Source organism: Lolium perenne, chromosome 6, assembly GCF_019359855.2.
Source record: "Lolium perenne isolate Kyuss_39 chromosome 6, Kyuss_2.0, whole genome shotgun sequence".
In the NCBI taxonomy this organism is placed as follows: domain Eukaryota; kingdom Viridiplantae; phylum Streptophyta; class Magnoliopsida; order Poales; family Poaceae; genus Lolium; species Lolium perenne.
In genome coordinates, this window is record NC_067249.2 from 122,961,548 (window position 1) to 122,975,551 (window position 14,004).

The following is a 14,004-nucleotide window of genomic DNA, read 5'->3' on the forward strand; positions in this document are numbered from 1 at the left end:
AATAGCAACTGGCTCTTCGGCATCTTGTTAATATGTTAGTGCCAGAAAATGCATAAATATGACATAAAGTATGCATAAAACATGTAGGTATCATCAATAAAGTAGCATGGAACATAAGAAATTATCGATACGTTGGAGACGTATCAGGCACAAACTTTTTTACCAAGATCATCTAGAGCCCTAGACCACTTTCTAGTTTTTTCATTGATATGATGGATACAATATTCATCTTCGATTTGATTAATTCCACAAGGTCTATGCATTCCACAAAAATTAACATGCTTATAGGAAATAGCATTCTTAGGAGTTTGAGCATGTTTATTGCAATCATTAACAACAATTTCATCCTTCATGTAAGCCTCTTTAAAAGGTTCATGATACTTATCAAAATTCTTTTTAGGCAATTCAAAATGAGAGGCAAAAGCTTTATAAAGATTTGCAGCAACTTGAGAGTCAAGACCATAGGTAGCACTCATATTTCGAAATTTACCAGTATCCATAAAAGTTTCAATGCATTCATAATCATAATTTATACCTGACTCTTTACCTTTGTTGTTCTCCCATCCTTCAGCGTTCTCCTCAATCCGATCAAGAAGGTCCCACCTAGCTTCAACCTCCTTGCTTGTGAAAGATCCCTCCGAACAGGCATCTAGATAGTCCTTGTGATGTCCTGAAAGTCTTGCATAAAAATTATTAATAATAACATTACGGGGGAGCTCATGAATGGGACATTTGAGCATTAGTGACTTCAATCTCCCCCATGCTTGAGACCATGCTTGAGAAATACTCTCTCCATCATGAGGATAAAAGTTATAAATGTAATTCCTATCAATATGCACTTCATGAGGAGAATAAAAGAGAGATACAATTTCCTCCCAACCAAGAGAATGACTATTCTTCAACAATTTATACCAATGCGCCACTTTACCGGACAGCGAAATAGAGAATAGTTTCTTCCTCACTTCATCCATAGAGATACCTGCACACTTGAATAACCCGCATAATTCATGCAAAAACAGTAAATGATCTCCAGGATGGACAGTTCCATCCCCTGTTGGAGATATGCCCAAGAGGCAATAATAAAATGGTTATTATAATATCTTTGAGTTTATGATAATGTTTACATACCATGCTATAATTGTATTAACCGAAACATTGATACATGTGTGTTATGTGAACAACAAAGAGTCCCTAGTAAGCCTCTTGTATAACTAGCTTGTTGATTAATAGATGATCATGGTTTCGTGATCATGAACATTGGATGTTATTAATAACAAGGTTATGTCATTATATGAATGATGTAATGGACACACCCAATTAAGCGTAGCATATGATCACGTCATTAAGTTATTTGCTATAAGCTTTCGATACATAGTTACCTAGTCCTTTCGACCATGAGATCATGTAAATCACATATACCGGAAAGGTACTTTGATTACATCAAACGCCACTGCGTAAATGGGTGGTTATAAAGGTGGGATTAAGTATCCGAAAAGTATGAGTTTAGGCATATGGATCAACAGTGGGATTTGTCCATCCCGATGACGGATAGATATACTCTGGGCCCTCTTGGTGGAATGTCGTCTAATAGCTTGCAAGCATATGAATGGTTCATAAGATACCACATACCACGGTACGAGTAAAGAGTACTTGTCATGAGACGAGGTTGAACGAGGTATAGAGATACCGATGATCAAACCTCGGACAAGTAAAATATCGCGTGACAAAGGGAATCGGTATCGTATGTGAATGGTTCATTCGATCACTAAGTCATCGTTGAATATGTGGGAGCCATTATGGATCTCCAGATCCCGCTATTGGTTATTGGTCGGAGAGAAGTCTCAACCATGTCTACGTAGTTCGCGAACCGTAGGGTGACACACTTAAGGTTTGATGTCGTTTAAGTAGATATGGAAATATGGAATGGAGTTCGAAGTTTTGTTCGGAGTCTCGGATGGGATCCAGGACATCACGAGGAGGTCCGGAATGGTCCGGAGAATAAGATTCATATATAGGAAGTCATTTTCTAGATTTGAAAATGATCCGGTATTTTTCCTGGAAGGTTCTAGAAGGTTCTAGAAGAGTCCGGAAGAAATCAGCATGGAAGGTGGAGTCCCAGAGGGACTCCACCCACCTTGGCCGGCCAGCCTAAGGGAGGAGGAGTCCCAAGTGGACTCCTCCCCATGGTGGCCGGCCACCCCACCAAGGAAAGGGGGGAGTCCCACTCCCCCTAGGTTTGGTCATATGGAAGGTTTATGTTGGGGTCTTATTCGGAGACTTTTGACCTAATCCTTGGGGCTTCCACCTATATAAAGAGAGGAGGGGAGGGGCTGGCCGGCCACACCCTTGCCACCCCAAGACCACAGCCTGGCCGCACCCCCTTAGTGGCCGGCCACCCCCTCCCAAACCCTAGCCGCCCCCTCTCTCCTCCAACGCTCCCGCACGCTTAGCGAAGCTCCGCCGGAGTTCTCCACCACCGCCGCCACCACGCCGTCGTGCTGTCGGATTCAAGAGGAGACTACTACTTCTGCTGCCCGCTGGAACGGGGAGGTGGACGTCGACTTCATCAACACCGAACGTGTGACCGAGTACGGAGGTGCTGCCCGATTGTGGCACCGTGATCAAGATCTTCTACGCGCTTTTGCAAGCGGCAAGTGATCGTCTACCGCAGCAATAAGAGCCTACTCTTATAGGCTTTGGAAATCTTCAAGGGTGAGTCTCGATCATCCCCTCGTTGCTCCCGTCTTCTAGATTGCATCTTGGCTTGGATTGCGTTCTCGCGGTAGGAAAATTTTTGTTTTCTATGCAACGAATCCCTACATCCCCTTCATAACGGTTATCCATAACACGTTCAATAATTTTCATGGGTATCTTGAAAGCAGTACTTGCAGTAGGTGGATTTAAAATATCACAAGCACCATTAGAGTTATCGCATATGGGGGATAAAGTATTATCAGAGCAAATTTTCTCCCCTAAAGATGGGAAGCTAAAAAGATCATAAAAACTAGCTTCCCCAAGCTTAGACTTCTCCATAGCATTAGTAGTGATTGCGTTCATACTAATAACATTGCTACTAGCATGCAAATAAGGCTCCATAGGTTTTTTAATTTTCGCATCACACAATTCATGTCTTAACTTGGGAAATAAATTAAAAAGCTCACAGTTGTTTTCCATTATGCCTTACTAGTGTAAAACAAGAAACAAAAAGATGCAATTGCAGGATCTAAAGGAAATAGCTTCGAGCACTTACAGCGACACCAGAAAATAACTTAGTTACCTGGGACCGGAGTGTGAGTGCCTTTTACCTTTCCTCCCCGGCAACGGCGCCAGAAAATAGCTTGATGTCTACTCACGCTTCTTTTCCTGTAGACAGTGTTGGACCTCCAAGAGCAGAGGTTTGTAGAACAGCAGCAAGTTTTCCCTTAAGTGGATCACCCAAGGTTTATCGAACTCAGGGAGGAAGAGGTCAAAGATATCCCTCTCAAGCAACCCTGCGATCACAATGCAAGAAGTCTCTTGTGTCCCCAACACACCTAATACACTTGTCAGATGTATAGGTGCACTAGTTCGGCGAAGAGATAGTGAGATGCAAGTAATATGGATGAGTAGAGTGGTAATAGCAATCTGAATAAAATATGGCAGCGAGTAAACATGCAACAAAACAGTAAACAAACGGAGATTCAATGTTTGGAAACAAGGCCTAGGGATCCTGCTTTCACTAGTGGACACTCTCAACATTGATCACATAATAAACCACTCTACACTCTCTTGTTGGATGATGAACACCACTAATTGTGTAGGGCTACAAGAGCACCTCAATGCCGGAGTTAACAAGCTCCACAACATTCGATATTCATATTTAAATAACCTTAGAATGCATGATAGATCAACACAATTATACCGAGTACTAACATAGCATGCACACCGTCACCGACAAACTATGAAAGGGGAATATATTGCATCAATACCATCATAGTAATAGTTAACTTCATAATCTACAAGAGATCACAATCATAACATATACCAAGTACTTCATGATGCACACACTATCAACATTACATCATGGAGGAGGAATAGACTACTTTAATAACATCACTAGAGTAGCACATAGATGATATTCAACTAGATCACAAAGAGAGAGAGAGATGAACCACATAGCTACAGCGGAGACCTCAGCCTCGGGGGTGAATTACTCCCTCCTCATCATGGAGACAGCGATGGCGGTGAAGATGGCGGTGGAGATGACTCCGGTGGCAATTCCCCGTCCCGGCAGGGTGCCGGAACAGAGACTTCTGTCCCCCGAATTGGAGTTTCGCGATGGCGGCGGCTCTGGAAGGTTTTCTCGGGTTTCGTCAATCGGTGTCGATGTTTTAGGTCAGGAGGCTTTAAATAGGCGAAGAGGCGGAGTCGGAAGGGTTATGGAGCCGCCACACAATAGGGGGGCACGGCCCCCCTCTTGGCCGCGCCAGCCTGGCGTCTGGTGGCCCTGTGGCCCCCCTCTGGTGCCTCTCGGGTGTTCTAGAAGCTTCATGGAATTATAAGATGCTGGGCGTTGATTTCGTCCAATTCCGAGAATATTTCCTTACTAGGATTTCTGAAACCAAAAACAGCAGAAAACAGGAACTGGCACTTCGGCATCTCGTCAATAGGTTAGTTCCGGAAAACGCATAAAATCATCATAAAGAGTGAACAAAACATGTAGGTATTGTCATAAAACAAGCATGGAACATCAGAAATTATAGATACGTTGGAGACGTATCACTCACCGGTTGAGTAGGCTTCGAAACAGTTGATTCATGACGTTCATGTTTATTTTCACTTGACTGAATCCTTCTATGTTGTGAAAATTTACTTGATGCTTGGAATGAAGGATAGAACTCCTACGCTGGATACTTAAAACATCTTTAATGAACTTTGTACGGTTTCATGTATTTAAAGCAATAGTTCATGAAAACTTTTAGCTTGTTTAACTCTTGCATTATCATCTCTTATATCAACTATAGACATTTGCTTTGAATAATTTGATCTCAGTTCACATGCCTTACATCATTATTGGATCAGGATTATGTTGGTAGCATGTCACTTCAGAAATTATTTTCTTTTTATCGTTTACCGACTCGAGGACGATTAGGAACTAAGCTTGGGGATGCTTGATACGTCTCCAACGTATCTATAATTTCTGATGTTTCATGCTTGTTTTATGTATCATTGTCACATGTTTTATATGCATTATATATCATTATTATACATTTTCCGGGACTAACCTATTAACAAGATGCCACGGTGATGCTTCTGTTTTCATTGCTTTTGGTTCCAGAAAAGCTGTTCGGGCAATATTCTCAGAATTCGACGAAACAAAAGCCAAACCTCCTATTTGTCCGAGGGACACACGGAGCCAGAAGGGCAAGCCAGGGGGAGGCCCATGGCCTCCTCCCCATGCAGCCGCGCGGCCGGGCCCACAGGCGCGCTGGCCTGTGGGGAGCCCACCTCGGGACTCCACCGACATCGCCCCTTTGCCTATTTATTCCCCAACGACGCGAAAACCCGAGATATATCTATCATACTCCAGAAAGACTCCCGGAGCGCCGCCGCCATCGCGAAACCTAGTTTTGGGGGTCAGAAGTTCCTGTTTCGGCACCCTGCCGGGACGGGGATCGACCCCCGGAGCCTTCTCCATCGACGCCACCGCCTCCATCATGCTCCGTGAGTAGTTCCCCCATGGACTACGGGTTCTAGCAGTAGCTAGTTGGTACTCTCTCTCCCATGTACCTCAATACAATGATCTCATGAGCTGCCTTACATGATTGAGATCCATCTGATGTAATTGGTGTTGTGTTTGTTGGGATCCGATGAATTGTTACATTATGATCAATCTATCTATAAAGTTTGTGAAGTTATTGTTGCTGCAATCTTGTTGTGTTTAATGCTTGTCACTAGTGCACGAGTGGCATGATCTTAGATTTAAGCTCTATAATTATTGCTTAGATTGTATCTACAAGTTGTTTGCACATGTCTATGTCTGGAACCCGAGGCCCCAGAGTGACAGCAACTGGGATAACTGGAGGGGATGGCTTAGATATGAGGATCACATGTTTTCACCAAGTGTTAATGCTTTGCTCCGGTGCTCTATTAAAAAGAGCACCTTAATTACCAGTAGTTTCCCTAGAGGCTCGGCTGCCACCGGCTGGTAGGACAAAAGATGTTATGCAAGTTTCTCATTGCGAGCACGTATGACTATATATATGGAAAACATGCCTACATGATTAATAAACTTGATGTTCTGTCTTAATGCTATAATAATTATGTCAATTGCCCAACTGTAATTTGTTCACCCAACATTTGTTATTGGAGAGTTACCACTAGTGTAGATAGCTGGGAACCCCGGTCCATCTTTCATCATCAAATACTCACTCGGTCCTATATGCCATTAGAAGTAGTATCAACTATTTTCTGGTGCCATTGCCTCTGTGTTATCCGCACGCCGTGTTATCACATTGTTACTATTGCTCTTATATTAATGCTGCTTTCACATCACCCCTGTTAGTAGTGCTTTTCTAGGTGCAGCTGAATTGACAACTCAGTTGTTAAGGCTTATAAGTATTCTTTGTCTCCCCTTGTGTCGAATCAATAAATTTGGGTTTTACTTCCCTCGAAGACTGTTGCGATCCCCTATACTTGTGGGTCATCAGTCCTCATGCCATTAGAGTGTCTCACATCACTTTGCACCTATTCCACTCTATTGCTACAGTATATGTTCTAGTTTATGAGCTTTTGGATGTTCTTGTGGTTGAATTTCTGGGCAAATCTCACAAATCAACAGGACCCAGGCCCCTGGCCCGGTCAACCGGCCTCTCAACCGGCCGGTCCGGCGCGTGGCCCGGTCGACCGGATGGCAGACCGACCCATCCGGTCTGTCGTCCGGTTGGACCGGACCGTACGCCGGGTCGCCCAGTTCTTCGCACAACTTCATCACAACACTTCAATATATGCTATGCTCTTTGGCCTTCCTATTTCCTCATGACATGTACACTTACCCCACTGCTATCCTCGCTCTATTTGCTGATTCATAGGTGGTTCGAGTGGTGATGACCGTGGTAGTGTTGCCAAGAGAGGAAGGCATGCGAGGCCTCAAGGGTGCCGCACTAGCTCTCGCGTCCCCAGCAAAGCAGCTCATGGCAGTGTTCCCGCTAGCTCAACTGGGGGAAGAAGCAAGTCTATTGCCAATAGGAAGAAAGATAAACAAGCAGCACATGATGATGACCTTATTGAGAGACTGCCAACGCTTAATGTTGGCACAATACATGTTGGTGCCTGGAGAAGACTTCGAGAGGAGAACCCATATCGATTTGAGGAACCCACTTACACTCATGGAGATAAGTTTTTCTGGACCAAGACACAACAACTGTTGTGGGATGATTACTACAACACTCCAGAGTGCATGAAGAATGGTACTATTGTGATGCCCAAGGCCATCAATAAGGAAGTTCTTACGATGCATCAAGCCACCAAGTACCGCTTTGTGGTTGATACCTTGCAAAGGATGGGGCTATTTGATCTCATGTGCTTGACGCCTGATGATGGGTGCTATTGTCCAATCCTTGTGAGGCAATTTCACTGCACTGTGTTCTTTCATGATGACCCTGATATCTACGCACGCTTCTATTCCTGTAGACAGTGTTGGGCCTCCAAGAGCAGAGGTTTTTAGAACAGCAGCAAGTTTCCCTTAAGTGAATCACCCAAGGTTTATCGAACTCAGGGAGGTAGAGGTCAAAGATATCCCTCTCAAGCAACCCTGCAATTATGATACAAGAAGTCTCTTGTGTCCCCAACACACCTAATACACTTGTCAGATGTATAGGTGCACTAGTTCGGCGAAGAGATAGTAAAATGCAAGTGATATGGATGAATATGAGTGGTAATAACAATCTGAAATAAATATGGCAGCAAGTAAACATGCAGTAGAACAGCAAATAAACGGTGATTCGATATTTGGAAACAAGGCCTAGGGATCATACTTTCACTAGCGGACACTCTCAACAATGATCACATAAATAAATAACTTCTCTTCACTTGTGCTACTTTCTCACACTCTCTTGTTGGATAACAAACACCATTCATTGTGTAGGGCTATAAAAGCACACCTCAAGAGTAAACAAGCTCCACAACATCCGGAGTTCATATTTAAGTAACCTCTAGAGTGCATAATAGACCGTTGCAACTTAGACGGAGTACTAACATAGCATACACACTGTCAACAATAGCTATGAAAGGGGGAATAGATCGCATCAATACTATCGTAGTAATAGTTAACTTCATAATCTACAAGAGATTACAATCATAACCTATGCCAAGTACTACATGATGCACACACTGTCAACATTACATCATGGAGGAGGAATAGACTACTTTAATAACATCACTAGAGTAGCACATAGATTAATAGTGATACAAAGCTCATGATCACATAAAGATCACATGGGAGAGAGAGATGAACCACATAGCTACCGGTAGAGCCCTCAGCCTCGGGGGAGAACTACTCCCTCCTCAACATGGGAGACAGCAATGGCGATGAAGATGGCGGTGGTGTCGATGGAGATGACTCCGGGGGCAATTCCCCGTCCCGGCGGCGTGCCGGAACAGAGACTTCTGTCCCCCGAAACGGAGTTTCGCGATGGCGGCAGCGTCCTTGGAGTCTTTCTGGAGTTTCGTCAATTGGTCTCGAGGTTTTAGGTCACGAGGGGTTATATAGGCGAAGAGGCGGAGTCGGAGGAGCCAGGGGGCTCCCTCCCCATAGGCCGGCGCGGCCAGGGGGCCACCCGCGCGGCCCTATGGTCTGGGGGCCCTGGGCCTCCTCTCCGGCTCCCCTTCGGTGTTCTGGTCCGTCTCAGTGAATTAAGATATTTGGCTTTTGTTTCGTCGAATTCCGAGAATATTGCCCGAACAGCCTTTCTGGAACCAAAAACAGCAGAAAACAGGAACTGGCACTTCGACATCTTGTTAACAGGTTAGTTACAGAAAATGCATAAAATCACTATAAAGTGTGAGAAAAACATGTAGGTATTGTCATAAAACTAGCATGGAACATCAGAAATTATAGATACGTTGGAGACGTATCAGACCCCGATCGCACTATGACTTGGATGACAGGACAAGAAAAATATACTTGCAACTATCTTGATTTTTGTGAAGACATGGGGTTTGCTGGTGGCCGTGCTCATGGTTTCAAGATATACTCTCAGAACAAGTTCACTAAAGGGGACATCTCCTTCTGCTATCCTCTGGAACCCACAACTGGTCCTCCCACTATCTCTGGCTTGTACTACTACTACCTTGTACTTGCCAAGCTATTCCGTGAGAATCTCATCAGCAAGTCCGGTGATTCAAGTGAATGCCGTACATACCATCTGAACTTGATGTACTGCTGCCGTCCTAAAAACCAGAAGACCATTGATGGCTGTGATCTCCTCTACTGTGAACTGAGACACTCTGTTCGTGAAAGGATGACTCCAAATTATGCTCAGTACATTCAGCTGCTCATCAATAAGGTTGTGCCAACACCTCATAATAAGAAAGGTCAACGGGTCAAGATGGAAGCCTTCAAGATGCCTACACAAGGAGATAGGCCGGAAATCCCTGCCATGATGCCTTCTGAGCGCCGGTCCAAGGAAAGGCATGACCCTGCTAGCTCCAGCTACTCTAGGCGCACCAAGCGTGGTGCCTCACGTTTCTTGACCAGCTTGTGGCAGATGTGCAAAAACACCAATGATGTTGCTCATCAAAGCCTTGCCTTGAACCAAGAAACTAGGAGGCGCCAAAATGACTTCATGGCTGCCAGAAACACTCGTGTTCCTCCTCCTGGACCTGAGATGGAGCCTGTGTATGCACCTACTTGGGATATGCCTCCCATTGATGATGAGATGCTCTAGAACTTTGATCTCTCCATGTACACTCATGGTGGTCTTCCTCCTCGGTATGCTCAGGACCCTGATACTACTGGAGATGGAGAAGATGATGATGATGGCAACGAAGATGAGGATGAGGATGATGAAGAGGGTGATGGTGATGCTAGTGATGATGGCTCTCCACCCGCAGGGACCGAGTTCTATTGACGGGAGCGCTAGCATCCCTACTCTTTTCTTCGCCTTTTTGGTGTTCCGATGCCAAAGGGGGAGAAGAGAGTAGAGTTTAGGATCACGGGGTTCCTTGGTTGCACAAGCCATGCTTGACATTTTATTTGCTTCTTATCTGGCTTGTGCTTATTTGCTTGCTTTTTCATTCCAAGAACCATTTGCTACTTTAAATAATTCGTGTATGGACATGTACTTATATGCTTAATCTCTATGTTGGGATGATTGTGTGCTATGCTTATATATCTTGATATTCACATGTCCATACCATGCTTGTTTCCTAAAGAGATTGGGGGAGCTTCTCATATTCCACAAATGGTGCACTTTGCATTCAAACGCAAATTCTCCAAGTGCACACATTATGGGGGAGCTGTCTTAATATCTCATATGGAATCAAGGTTTAAGGCTTATCATAATATCTATATGTGACTCTAGCTCGGTTTGTCATCGTATACCAAAAAGGGGGAGATTGTAAGGGTATTTTACCCTTATCCATTATTTTGGTAACTATGACACCGTGCTAGAGTATTTGGTCTAATACATGTCTACAAGATGATTCCCAGGTATTAGCCAAAGAGGTATAATGGTGTATCAATGGAACAAGAAGGCAATGAGAGACCCCCCACTCCGATGAAAAATAAACAAGGGAGTTTCAGCACTTGGCCGGTTAGTGGCCCGGTCAAACCGGCCCTGGCACCGGCCAACCCCAGGACCGGTGCCAACCGGGTGATGTCCAGTATGCTCGGAGAGCTCGTCCGGTCAGGGTCCGGTCACTGACCCGGTTTGGACCGGCCGATCCGGTCCCAGGCCCGGTCGGACCAGGTGGAGGACCGGGTGCCTCGGCGCCCAACCGGCCCCCACGCTGGATCCAGCTGGGGGGAGTCCAGTATGCCTCAAGAGCCGCCCGGTCAAGACCCGGCCCCAGCTGCGGTTTGAACCGGCGGTCCGGTCCCTGGCCTGGTCTGACCGGGCCCTGCGTCGGATGATCCGGCCCCAGGTCCGGTTGACCGGATTCCTCGAGGGAAATGCTGATGTGGCAAGTCATCAACGACCATAATTCAAGTGACACTATATATACCACTTCTTCTACCTCTAAAGGGGTAGGCACTACACTACAAGGTGTTCTTGAGCTCTCTCTCATACTCCATTGTTAGAAACACCAAAAGCCTCAGATCTCCCTCCTCCTCCATCCAAACTCAAATCCCTCCGGGGAAATGATAGAGGAGGACCCGATCTACTGTTCTACCAAGCCAAATCTTATTCCCCCTTGTATTCATCAAGAAACTTGCTCTCTAGGGTTCCTTGGAAACCCTAGGTGGGCAAGAGAGGTCTGGAAGCATCCGGGCTGTGGATTTGCTCCTGACAAGATTGTGAAGATTTGGAGGCTACCTCAAAGTCTACCACAAGTGAGTGAGCTATTCCTTCGTGGGATAGGCTCCGGAGAATAGGGTGAGCCTTTGTGGCGTGGGGAATCCTTCATGGGACCTCCACCCCTCCAAACGTGACGTACCTTCTTGCAAAGGAAGGGAACACGGGAATAAACCCTCGTCTCCACGTGCTATCGGTTATCTCTAACCGAACTCCTTACTTGTGATATAACTGCCCGTGAGAGCCTTCGTGCTTGAGTTACTTGTATCCTCATATAGGTTGCTTCACCTAGTTTCCATTAGGCTCATCTTTATATTCCGCAAAGCCTAATATTGCAAAGAAAGAATTAAAATCTTTAGAAACCTATTCACCCCCTCTAGGTTTACCATCTCTGAACTTTCAGCTTCCCCTATTGAGTTTCAATTACTTTACCATCAATTGCAGCATCTCAACTCATTTTAATTTTAATCTTTGTTGCTTTATTCACATTTGTCAACATCAACCACTTTTGATTTCACATTCTTTGGATTTAAAACACTTTCATATACCTTAAAATGAAGGTAATGAGAGGCAATAAAACCATTACCAATTAGCTCCACCATGGATTCAGTACTATTAATTTTGAAAACTAGCTACACATGATTTGTGACCTTGCAGAGACATCACCATCAACCACGAAATCGGGTGAACCAAATAAATCACCGGCGACTAAACAAAACCATAAAAATCGGATTCTATGAAACTTAGTATATAGTATATGACCAAGTAAAACAACTTTATTTCACTCCTTTGTGAATCTTGATAGTCTACCCCGAGTATTTTGCCTTAGTGGGAATCTGGTACTATTCCCACAGAGTCTAAGTGGCTCGATGCTCATTCATTGTATATTCATCAAAGTTCCAACATCACATGCAAATAAATATTTGATTTAGATCTCACCTTATATGGTATAACGATTATACCTCTCTCAAGTGGATCTGGCATTCCCACTGGTCTCATCAGCACATGATGGCCAGCCATATCCTTGTAGGTCCTCTTCTTCTTTTACCAAGTCCACGATATTGTCATCAAATCCTCTATCCAACTCGAAACGGCGAATCATCGTGACAAAAGAACGAAATAGAGGAGGGAGCAAGTTAAGCAACACTCTGGTGCTATTCTACTCGGAGATTGGTACACCAATCCTTTTGAGCCGACCATGTACTCAACTAGCTTGGTTACATGTTCCTTCACCAATCCTATATGCCATCTTGCATCTTGACAAAAAAAGATGTTTGACAGCTCTTGTATTGGAAGTGTTGGTTTTCCGTAGCGAGATTCCAGAAATCTGATCATATCATATTGGCTACCGTTGTCAAAACTTGCCCTAGTTTCACATCCATGAATGCAATCATCAGACTCTTAACTTCCGCCTCATCCACACATTCTTCAATGATGTAAGGTTTCATCCCTTCTTTTGTTGGTTCATAGGGAACCGGAGCATCCAACGCATATTCCTTCTTATCTCTGTCAAGGACTTCTCTCAGAATGTCAACCCATTTATGATAGTTATGATAATTATAAGCTAACTTCTCTTGGCTGACCAACATCATTTTATGCTAAATTTATCAAGCTTATCGTGACCCATACTCTCTACACCAAGTAAACAAAATTCACTAATACATATTTGAAAATTAAGGTACACTACTTAGCATTAAATATTTTTAATTTCTAAGATTTTCGCCTTTGCACTTAGATCATTAATCCTCGTGAATGAGACTAAGTGACTCAAAATCCGTGACACAACCGTTGCCATTGATGTGACATCATTGATGGTAGGATCTTGACCATTAGGCGACATTGCCAATTGCAACACTATACAACTATTTTTATTCTTTCGACTTATATGTTTCGGGATCATGATAATCATGCTAAAGCATCAAGGTAAACCAGTGTACTAGCATAGCGTGCGACTCGCCACTACCTCTATCGTACCCATGTGACATGGCACACCATGAAATTACAGATACTTCAAATGGGTGCCTAGCTAGGGAGAACAATAATGACTCAATATTTTTAAGTGAGGGTTCATCCTATTAAATGACTGCCGTGCAAACATGATGAATAAAGAAAGGACAAATGTCACATGCAATTCATAATTTCATGCAACATGGCATAGTATTTCTTCTTGAACGAACTTTCTTCATCACCATGGTGTAGAACCCTTTGTCCGTGTGAGTGGAGTAGGCATACTTGTTCGCATGCGGGGAAGGACTCCTTGCTCCCGCGACAGTGCGCCACAAGGAGAGCTTCGACGATAGACCATCACCTCCGTGTCCAATGCAAAACTAATGTTACCATCTATAGGAAGCAAAAAACAAAAGTGACAACGCACAAGCCATAAAATACAATCCACTGGCTCTAGCCATCATGCTGTGCCATGATACACATATCATGAAATAAATTACATAGTATACCATCTCATACAATCTCATCATACCGATGAGAATACCACAACACATGCTCATCA